The sequence below is a fragment of the Periplaneta americana genome, chromosome 10 (genome assembly GCF_040183065.1).
Source record: "Periplaneta americana isolate PAMFEO1 chromosome 10, P.americana_PAMFEO1_priV1, whole genome shotgun sequence".
Classification (NCBI taxonomy): Eukaryota; Metazoa; Arthropoda; class Insecta; order Blattodea; family Blattidae; genus Periplaneta; species Periplaneta americana.
In genome coordinates, this window is record NC_091126.1 from 64,499,950 (window position 1) to 64,511,970 (window position 12,021).

A 12,021-nucleotide genomic window follows, 5' to 3' on the forward strand; every position below is an offset into this window, starting at 1 on the left:
ATCTGTTTGCTCATGTTAGACCCATAGATCTGGAAATAACAATCTACACTGTAAAGTCAGCGCAACAGATAGCTGGAGAATGTGAAGTCACTCAAGGTCATACGTTCTTTGTAACTCAATCTGCCGTTCTTGGCGTGTGAAGTAATGGGAACGCTAAGTGCGAGTTATCAGCCTCAGTGTGTGGGCGATAAAACTGACAAATGTGACTGGCAGATTGTTGACGTGACGTGTATTCAGGAAGTGATATTATTCTCAGCTGCACCGGCAACAGAAGCTCACTGACTGGGCAATGTATTCAAGATCACACACACCAGAAACGCTTGCGTAAGCAAGCCACCGTTTTAGGCGTATGAAATAAGTAATGGGAAAGTTGAATTCGAGTATCTCACCTTTGTTGCATTCATTCGGCAATAAAACTGACAACTGTGACTGGCAGATTGCTGTATTTAAGAGGTGATACACTGGCGTTCAAAGATATCTGGCCTACGATTTTATGATTTCGTAAACGCACTTTCTAACCACGGAATAAGTCAGAACCGAAGATATAAAAAAACAAACTTTGAATGAGTTCAGCTAGTTCTCAGTAGGTGGTGCCATTATTGGGACGGTTAAAAAAGATTCACCACAATTAATGACATGAACCAACTGTTCATCCGTCATAGACCTCTACATGTGACTGAATCGTGGTTCTGTACTACAGAAATATAAGCTACAATTTAAAAAAGGAAGATTTTTGAATAAATATAATACTAACTTTGTACTGTATTTCAATACTTGGGCAAACATCTGCTACTCTTCAAATACATTTTTTATGAGCTAGTCGCTTTATCTGCAAAGATGTTGCGCTAATGTCGATTTCTTTCAGTCTATCGGCACATCTACGAACCATGTACAATTAGTAGACTAATGTTATTAAAAATATCAGTTGTAGGTTTGCAACGGAACTGGGAATCAATCCAGTATTTATGTTTTCAAATGACTACACTCCTTGTAATTTTATGATAAAGGAAACCAGTAAAAATCCTGATTAGTTTGACTATCCCATAGATTCAAACCCCGGACATCCCGAATGCAAATGCAGTGTTTCTCCATTGAGCCAACCTGCTCGGTGCATCTGCGACTTTTGAGTCAAGAAAACAGACTTTCTTACATATTTCAATAAGATATATTACCAACTTTTCGTGTACGGATATGCAAAATAAAAAATTAGCAATATTTATTGTTGCCTTCCATGTCTAGATGCTACGACCATAAACAGATTCTATAAGCCATGAAGCATACAACATGGCGTCGGTGTCTTGCAAGTGCTGCCACCACAATTTCCCCTCAGTCTCTGCGTCAGACAACTGATTCAATAAAATTTGAGAGAAGACAAGGAAAACACGGAGAAGGGATATACTATGGGAATAACATGTTCGTAATCGAGTGTAAGATACATTAGTGATTTTGACGTCTGAACAGGAACAACTGCATAATTTAATGAACTGTTATTAAATCATTATTTGGTAAATTTAAAAATTAACCCTGCAATCGATTATTGCCACATTATTTCAATAAATAATATTATTAATGTGGGGTCTCCATGGATGAGATGTTTGAGTTTTAACAACCATATATGATTACAGGAATTCTATTTTCACGAATTTAGTACTTACATCTGAAAGTGATGCATAAGCAAGTACAGTATATTCCACTGCGTGTATAATTTACACTTTGCTTGTATACTTTCTCATTGTACGCTGCATACAGGGTGTTCCATTTATCTCGTGCGCCTATTATAACTTTTTTGTTTGGATAGGTGTTAGAATTCTTGTTTTTGAGCGTTATATTAGAACGAGGGGCTGACATGAGTTTGGAGATTTGGTGCATGTAACTACATTATGGTACAAGATACACGTGACGTCATTTTTTTCAAATAGTACTACATACTTTAATCATGTCACATTGATTACACACATTAAGAAGAGTTCAAAATGTATCACAATGTCACCTTCCTAATCAATAACAACAAAACGAAACAAAAACGTACATCCAATGTGATGTTATGTTCTGAGTGTCACAGATGATGTTCCAAATGGTGACCATTCACATTAATGCACATTCGAAAGACCGTATGACTGCCCGGCATGTTGCTGGCTGAATGGACACACAAGCCTGTCGAATGCGTTGATGCATGTCGTCTGGTGTTGTCAGAATGTTCTGATACACACTGCCTTTTACAGTTTACCACAGGAAGAAGTCGAGTGGTGACAGGTACGGAGAATGTGCAGGCCACTGTACGTGGATTGTGACGTCGACAGTTGTTGTGGTTTGTTTACATGTTAAGACAGCAAACACACAACATACGACGTGTACGGACGTCAGTCGTCTTTGGTTTTGTGTAAGTTAATGCACAAGATGAATGGGGCACCACAACAAACGGCACATTCTGATGGCATTCATTTTGCATTTTGTTGTTGTTATTGATTGGGATGGTGACATTGTGATATATTTTTGAACTCGTCTTAATGTGTGTAATCAATGTAACATGATTAAAGTATGTAGTGCTATTTGAAAAATTGATGACTTCACGTGTATCTCGTACCATAATGTAGTTACATGCACCAAATCTCTACCATCATGTTAGCCCCTCGTTCTAACATAACTCTCAAAAACAAAAATTCCAATAGGATCGCTTAACTAGCCGCGGACATCGCTAGCTCGTTCAGTGGATTTAAAACGGAAAGTTTATGTAAACAATCCACACTCCCTTGAAGAGCTGGTAAATGAAGTCAAGCAAGTGCTGAGTGATATAAATAGAGTGGGAGAAGTTTCAGAGTTTTCTAAGCTCTTACTAAAACTCGATGCATTCTCAACATACACCGTCTGACTACACTCAGGTTCTCTGCGTAACCGTGTTCTGAGCAGACAACCCCAATCGTCCATATACAGCTCCTTCCGCGTGTCGCCAGTCGGTGTTCGGGAAAAGATGATTGTTCGAAATGATATTACAATAGAGCATCGGTTATCCGAAACAATTGGTGACGGGGGTGTTCGGATAATTAATTTTTCGGATAACCGATCATTTACAAAAACAAATTGTACCGGTATCACAGGAGCAGTATGAAACAAAGAAACACTGATATTAAACACAAAACTGTATATACAATATATATTTTTATCACACGTCTTACAAATAACGCAGAAAACTGACTAGCCTAGTTTAACAAGTTCAAAACGGCCATTAAAGTAGGCCAGTTTAGGAAAGAGGTCCAAACTTTTTTTTTTGCTTCAGAGTCGAGACTCGTTTTTTGCCGCTAAATCTCGCAAGCAGCGTTAGCGAAACTTCTATATGGCGCGCGCGCGCAAATTCAAATTTGCCGACTGGAACGCTTTTTGTTAACCGATGTTTCGGTGATCGGTATTCGGATAATCGATGCTCTACTGTAATACCTAGTATGGAGAAACGGAAGAACCCCGATAAAAACTCCAACTGTGACCTTGTCCGCTACAAGCGTCACTGAAGAGTTATTAAATAAAAAATACCTGGTATAATCTTTACTCGAACCAGGGAAACCTGCGTGACAGGCCGAAGGTCTGACCATTAAATCACCTGACAAAAACTGAACAAGATGTCTCTGCTTTATCTTTTTTTTTTTTTTTTTTTTTTTTTTTTTTAGAAAAGTTAATGATTGGATAACAGGGAACAATAAGCTTCTTTGTTCGTGATCTGCTTAGCTTATAACCGTTTCATTAAAAGTAGAGTTCCTTGTTTAAGAAGCATTTGCACATCAAAAAAACTTCGAATATTAGGTCATTTTTGTAAGGTACTATTAATGGATATTTGCATTCGACACGTACAGTAAGTAAATGATACATGAATATTATCTAAAGACAGTAACTCTGTTTTATTGCTAGTTTCGCAACTTGTTGATCTACAAACTTGAGATCGTTTTATTCTGCTCTGTGTGTCATTAAACTAACTGCTATAATATTCGACTGTGAAGGATATTTCAGCATTTGGACAAGAGCCATTTCGAATAAATGCAACATTAACATGGGACAACGGCTTCCAGAGTTCTGGGGGAGAAGTCGCAAGAGTTTTATTACTAAAGTGAAAGTAATTTATATCACTGAAGAAGCTAATGCATTATCGCTCTGAGTATTTCATTTAACGATGCTTTAAACTAGACAAAATTTTTAAGTAAGTATAATAAAATTTAATATAGAGATTTACTCTAATACAAATTCCTAAAGAAATATGCTTTCTTAGCACCAGTACACACAAACACACACACACACACACGTGCTACAAATTTGATGGTCTGTATTTCGATTCCTCAGGTCTATTATTCGACTGAGGTTTAGTTAAAGTTCCATCACTCTCACCAAATTCCAAGAATCCATTGTACGGTAGTGGCAAAAAAAACCGGACCGACCCTTGTAGCTGATTTCAGAGCCTTGTTCACTCCAGAGCACGATAGACTGGTAACTAGGACTTTCGTGGTTCGAATCCTGCCTGGGAAGGAAGCTTTTTTGGTTCCTTATTAAAATTTATTCCCAATACTTTTCGATTGCTGGTAAAATTCATGTTCTGGGAATAATAAGTTAATTAAGTAGTAAAATATCGCTGCAATCGAAATTGAACAAAGCGGTGGACAGTGAAGAGTGGGAAAGTGATTAGGCGTGGTTTCCCTGCCTGCATTCTTATCCCCCGCTTAATCCGAATTTCGGTAATCTGAACAGGTCCCGGTTCGAATTAGTTCGAACTAGCGGAGTTCTACTATAGTTTGTTTTAGAATATAAGGGCGCGCTGGAATTAGTTCCCAAATCTGTGAATCGGTTTCCAGTTCGTCCCAGAGCTATTCTCGAGTTTGTTCATTTTATCTGTGTATTTCAATTGATTCCCGCGCTAAACCAAGCCAGAAAACAATTCCTTCCCATTTTATACAGACTTAGAACTGTCAACTACTGTCTACGGTAGTAATAGGCGGTAGGTTAAAAATGTTTTGTGCTTGGCGGACACGCTGCGTCGAATAACTTCATAATTTTATTTAAAATTGCAATGTCACAAGTGTCACAGTTATGTTCGACGTTGTACATTCATTCATTCATTCATTCATTCATTCATTCATTCATTCATTCATTCATTCATTCATTCATTCATTCATTCATTCATTCATTCATTCATTTTATTCCATAGATCTTACATGAGCAATGAAGCTTTAAGATGTGGAACATGTCAACATTTTACAATATTACAATTACAATTTTTACAAATTTTTATAGTTTTACAATTTAGTAATTTTCTACAATTTTTACAATTTTGTACAATTTTCTTACAATTTGACGAGATGTAGTGAGATGAGATGAGGTCCGAGGATTCGCCAAAATATTACCCGGCATTTGCCTTTTCGGTGGGGGAAACCTCGGAAAAACCCAACCAGGTAATCAAATCAAAGGGGGTAATCAAATCAAAGGGGTTGATGCCAAGGACTCGCCATACATCATCCGGCTTCAGTCCCACGGCTGGGGAAAACCTCCGAAGAAACCAAAGTCCAAAGGGGGATCCAACCCAAGCCCGAACGCAGCTCCGGATCAGCGACCCGGCGAGTGTGCCGCCTGAGCTACATCGATGGCTCTACTAAAAGTATACAATACATAGCCAATCAGATTATTAAATTTACAAACGCAAACGATCATTCATAAGTTGAGCTATATTATAATACAAAACAATTTAATTAAATTTAAGGCATAAACAATTCAACCAGTTGTGATATACAGAAATTGATCATACATATCATGCAAACTACTTCAAATTACAAACACAAACAATATCAGTAGAGCTATATAGATTACTATTCAATTTAAAGCATATACAATTCATCGGCCAAAACTATACAAATATATACAATACAAAGTAGCGCTACTTTCATTAAGCTATACAAATTTGTGCAATTAATATCAAGTAGAGTAATTCAATTTGTAATCTTAAACAATTCATCAGTTGAGCTATACATATTACCATTCAATTTACAGTAGGTCTATATACAATTCATCAGTAGAGCTACACAGACTAGAAATCATTTTAAGAACATATACAATTCATCAGCCAAACTATACAAACATATACAATCAAATTAGTTCAATTTACAAACTTATTTTCGTTAAGCTATACAATTCATATGAAGTAGATTAATTCAATGTATAAGCTTAAACAATTCATCAGTTGACCTATACAGTATACTATTCAATTTACAGTACATACAATTCATCAGTTATGCTAAACAAAAAATACAATACATAGTAAACAGATTAAGTCAATATAAAAACATATTTTAGTTGAGCTATATAAAATTGTACATGTCATTTAAGTAGAATAATTCAATTCACAAGCATAAACAATTCATCAATTGTGTAGAAGGTATGAGTATGTAGAAATTTGGTTAATTCTTTTCTGAACCTTTTCTCGTTGTTCTTCAAATCTTTAAGATAATTAGGCAGTGCATTGAAGACTGTTATACATGAATAGCGAACTCCTTTTTTAAAACAGCTTAGACTAACAGAGGGTAGATGAAGATCTGATTTATGTCTTGTATTAAAATGATGGATGTCTTGATTAGTACTGAATTTATCTTGGTTCTTAATATACAGCATCATTAGGGAAAGGATATATTCACAAGGTAAAGTCAAGATTTCTAAGTTTCGGAAAATATTTTTACATGAGGTCCTTTTATGCACACCGGCCATTATTCTTATAGCTTTCTTTTGTAAAGCAAAAACGTGTTTAGCTTCAGACGAGTTACCCCAGAATATTAATCCATATTTCATTACAGAGTGAAAATATGCAAAGTATGACATTTTAAGTAAGTTTATATCACCAATAGTAGATAAGGATCTTAATGCATAACAGGCAGAGCTCAATTTACGAGTAATACATTCTATATGCGTTTTCCAGTTCAAGTGATTATCCAATTCTAAACCAAGAAACTTTGTGCTTATAGATTCTTTGAGATGAGTTCCATTTAATCGAATACTGTAGGAAACCTGAGCACTATTGTGTGTACTAAATTTGACTGCACTGGTTTTATCAACATTAAGTGCTAGTTTATTTGCATGGAACCATTCATTCATTAGATTCAGCACTGTATTAGAAGTGTTTATAAAATGATCGTATTGTTTGCTTGAAATAATTACACTTGTATCATCTGCAAATAAAATTACATGGGATGAATTGTTTATGGTCAAGGCTAAATCATTAATATAAACTAGAAACAACAATGGACCTAAAATTGACCCCTGCGGAACACCATGTTTAATATTTCTAAATTCTGAATAAGTAACTTTATGACTATTTGGTACATTTATTTCTACTTCACTATAATATCTGAATCAGAAAGTTTCACGAAACATTTCCATTCTCTTTCAACACAAGTATATCTTTTCACACCACCAGATAATGTTTTCTGAAAACCGAACTTGTGAAGATTGACTATTAAGAGTTTTGTTTCCTCTTTTCACTGAGTTTAGTAGTGAAATCCATCATTAAGTGCAATAAGACTGTCCTGTACTTCCACTGCCATTATTCTGCTAAACGCTGAAACTTATTATCGTTATTTATATTTTAACGTAGATGGTGCCACGGATCATGATAGGTGGCGTTATAGGCAATAACAACTATCTCATCCCCGTTGTTGACATTTGAACACTGCCACTACTTTGCTACATGATCGATTAACATCCCTGTCCTACACAACCTTGGAACCTACTCGCGTTGTTGATGTTTGATGGACAACATGTTACTACGCGACCAAGGCGGGAACAGTTTTGTTTAGTGGCGCTGCGATTAGCTGTAAAGTCCGCATCAGATTCAAATAAAGCACATGCTGAACTGTTCCCTTGTTTCGTTATTATTAATACGCTTTATACAGGGACATCATTTTATTTTTACTAACATTTTTTATATTAACCTAACTACATGTATACCTTTGGATTAATGGTTCATAGCCGGAAATACCGTTCGCTAATCCCTTCCACGATTGAAGTTCGATGATACTAGCGTAAAATATAAACAAATCACTTTACTAAGTATAGGAGGGAAGAAAAGTAGTTCATCCATTTACGTAAACTAGGAGATATCGTAATTCTGAGTTTGATAATTTTCATTAGGTTTTTGTTTAATCAAAATACAGTACATTATTAACAATAAGTGTTTTTACTCAAGAACTGAGTTATCTATGCAAACGTATTCATTATGCAGTGTATGTTATACTGTCTACAGCACATTAGCGTACAATATAGAGAATGAAGTTAAATTGAAAAATAATCATAATATGGATATTTAAACACATTTTTTAAAATGGTGGCCGTTCATTTAGATACAGGATTCAATTCTTTTGTGCATATTATCCCACTATAGACTATTGCATCTAATTCCAATTACCAGTTTCGTCCTTCGTACTAGTAACTCATGTTTAAATAATTTATACCTATTATATAAAAGAGTACCTTACGTACTGTAAATTCAATCTTCACCTCTGTCCGACCCGCACAGATAACATTACTCAGACATGCTATCTACTTTCCGTCCAAGTGGTTATGTAGCAGGATCGTAGAAAGGGAGGAATTCACGTGACAGTTAATTACTTTTATTTAAGTTATTTTAAACAGTTGCGGGTGAGGGAAATCGGGATGCGACGTAGGCAAACGGACGACAGTACCTGTGCGAAAATATGATTCAATATTGAAAACTCTTTCGTCACTGGAAAACGCGAACATATTTCTGGGACGTACTATAGGCCTACTCACTAACTCAATACTGTTTGTGTTTACTACGACCTTAAGGTGACTTTGACTGTATATGCTTGGTTCTGTGAGGAGAACAGTTGGAAGTTTACTAGTAGATGGGGTGGGAGTGAAGTACATTCAAAAACTCAGGTACAATAAAAATTGAAGTAAAAATAAAATGATGTCCCTGTATGTTATATATTCGTATAAGTTTACAGTTTAGTTTTATTTATCATAGAAATCTATTGAGAAAACACACAACATCGGTGTTCGTAAAGGAGATAACATGAATCTAAAGTAACGTAAACTAAAGTAGCTACCGTATTTTATAAGGTATTGCATTTGATATGCATTTCTTACCTTAGCATTTCTCATTCTTTACCTTCCTTTCTATTCCTACTAATTGTTTTTAGTAGGTTATTTTACGACGCTTTATCAACATTAGGTTATTTAAGGTCTGAATGAGAAAAAGTTGATAATGCTGGTGAAATCAGTCCGGGGTCCAGCATCGATAGTTACCAAGCATTTGCTCATATTGGGTTCATATTTGAGGAGAAAAATTACGCCGAATTCAATCCACAGCCCGAATAGAACCTTCTTCCTTCAATGTTTCCCTTTGTGAGCTGAATCCAAGTTAGGCATATATGTTGACGTATATGTCCAATGTCAACTGCCATTATATTAGGAGCGCACTCAGCTGAGTGACTTGTTTGGCCGGGATTCCACAGTTAAGTCTAGAGTAACCTGTACAAACATGTGCACTGCAGCTATGAGAATATATTATAGATTTATTAATTTGTCCTACAGATAATTGTCAATATTACAGATATTATTCTTTAGGACAAATTAATAAATCTATAATATATTCTTAACCAGGTAACTTGCCCCGACCGGGCCACCTGGTTTCGCGGCCAGATGCGCTAATCGTTACTCCACAGGTGTGGACTACTAATTGTTTCCTTATTTCCTTCACAATAGCTGCAGCACGCTCTGTTGCCTTCGACAGAAGTAGGAATAAACCAGTTTTCTTTTCTTCATCACTAAACTTGATGGCATTATAAATAACGCTCCGCGATTGGCTACGAAACACACGTCTTTCTACACGCGGCATTGCGACCAGATTGAAATGCTAGGCATTGGATGTGACAACACTCCAGCAGTAAACATACGCAGCGAGCACGGAGTTCCTCATTCTGCCACGACGGGTCCCGCCTTGGTCGCGTAGTACATCCAAACTTTTTCCACGGAGGTACTCATTTTAGCATAGGGAATATACTCTCGTTGTTGATATTTGAACACTGCCACTACTGTGCTACATGATCGATCAACATCTCTGCTCTATAATATTTTCGCTGTAAGAAAAATCCTAATATAAACAATAGCACGTGACTGAAGTGAGGCTTCATTGGCCGCTGTTTGGCGCCATAGATTCTCAGTACGTGTTCCCGCCTACTGTTGTACATTCTGTTGCATGTCAAACAATTCCCGTTACTCATCAAGTAGGCCTAACCTCACTACTATGCATTCGTTTGCTTAGGAAACATTTAATTTATAATTACTCTAATTAAAACTCACACAACTTATTATATACATTTAAGACTATATGTTTTTCTCCGCTTTTGAGAGGGTTTCCATTCTTATGTTCAATAACCACACACACCGAGGATGCAGAAGCCACACTTCAGTACCACGTGCTTACGTGAACAACTACGAGCTCAAGTGACGCCAGCTTGTTACAAAAACAGACTACTTCGGTATTACTGTTTGTATTCATCCGCGTTCATAGTACATAATAAACTATAAAAGTAGCTTTTCTTTTACATATCGTTTTACATATGAGTGAAATTATATCTTTCTTTGTATTTAACAACTAGAATTCAATTTTTTATTTTCAAATAATACAAGATGATAGTTTCCAAATAGGGACTATATTTTCCTGCGTCATGTGAGTGTTTCGACTGGGAGCCAATCACGGGTATGACAGCCACGTGCTTGTGTTTACATTAGGATTTTCTTACAGCGAAAACAGTATACACAGTCTTGGGATCTACTCGTGTTCCTGATATTTGATGGGCAACAAGTTACATCCAACCTTTTTCCACGGAAGTACTCATTTGAGCATGGAAACCTACTCATATTGTTGATATTTTGTTTGGGAACCAACTGAAGAACAACGGAATATAAATATGAGGCAGGATCTAAATACGAAGTGATTTTATCAAGGCACGCAGAGACACAGACAGACAGGAACGCAGATAGTCAGAGACAGAGATACACAGGCAAAATAAAAAAGCGGACAAAAATGAAAGAGAGAGGGGGCAGGCAAGCAGAGAGAAACGTGCAAGTAGAAATACAGACTTACGAATTGACGGATGAATATAAAGTCAAACAGGAAACTAAATAAATAGAATTCGAATATAAAATTAGAAATGAGACGAATCTGTCGAAATCACACGAACACTTCCCTCGTCTGGTAGCTATTTGTGCCCGCAAAGTGTTGGCGTTCATTGAGTATTCCTGTCCTATAATCAATATTTGGGAGAGTTTGTAATTGAAGATGATAATGAAATGCGTTGAAAATTCAGCAGCCTTGTAACTAATTGAATTGCATGCCGTGAAGTTTAAAGTGATCAATGGGGAGCATTCTCATTACAGTTCATTACAGACGGAGCATTCTGGTATCACTGCACGATTACACAGCTGACAATCTGCCTCTTTGTAAGGGATTAAAGACATGAAAGCTAGACACGAAATGTACGGCATTGTGCAAGGTGAGCAAAAATCTCTCATTTTACAGCCTTCAGCTTTTTTATGCTCAATGAAACAGCGAATTAGAACAATTCCCTCAGGGCGTAGCAATAAAAGCAGAATTATAAAATACATATTTTTTGTAAATATATAGCGTGTATTATTTTGTGCATTGACATGTCCAAATACTGAAGTGACGATGCCAACTGAAAAAAAAATTGTGTGGTTAAGCCGTAGGCGATAGGTAGAAAAAAATCTGTGGAATTAGTGTCTTCGACTTGCGTTTCTCAAAATTATTTAAGATGTGCCTAGTTTTCTTTCTGTCAATCGATAATCCGATATGCCTTAATTTTCTGGGGAAATTCTACTAAAATTGGAAGTGTCTTGATTTTGCAAATGAAATCCATTAAAATTGTATGTAAATCAAACTATCTTGAACATTGTCGAACACTTTTCAGACAATCACAGTGATATTAACAGTCATAAATTTCTATATATAATCTATGA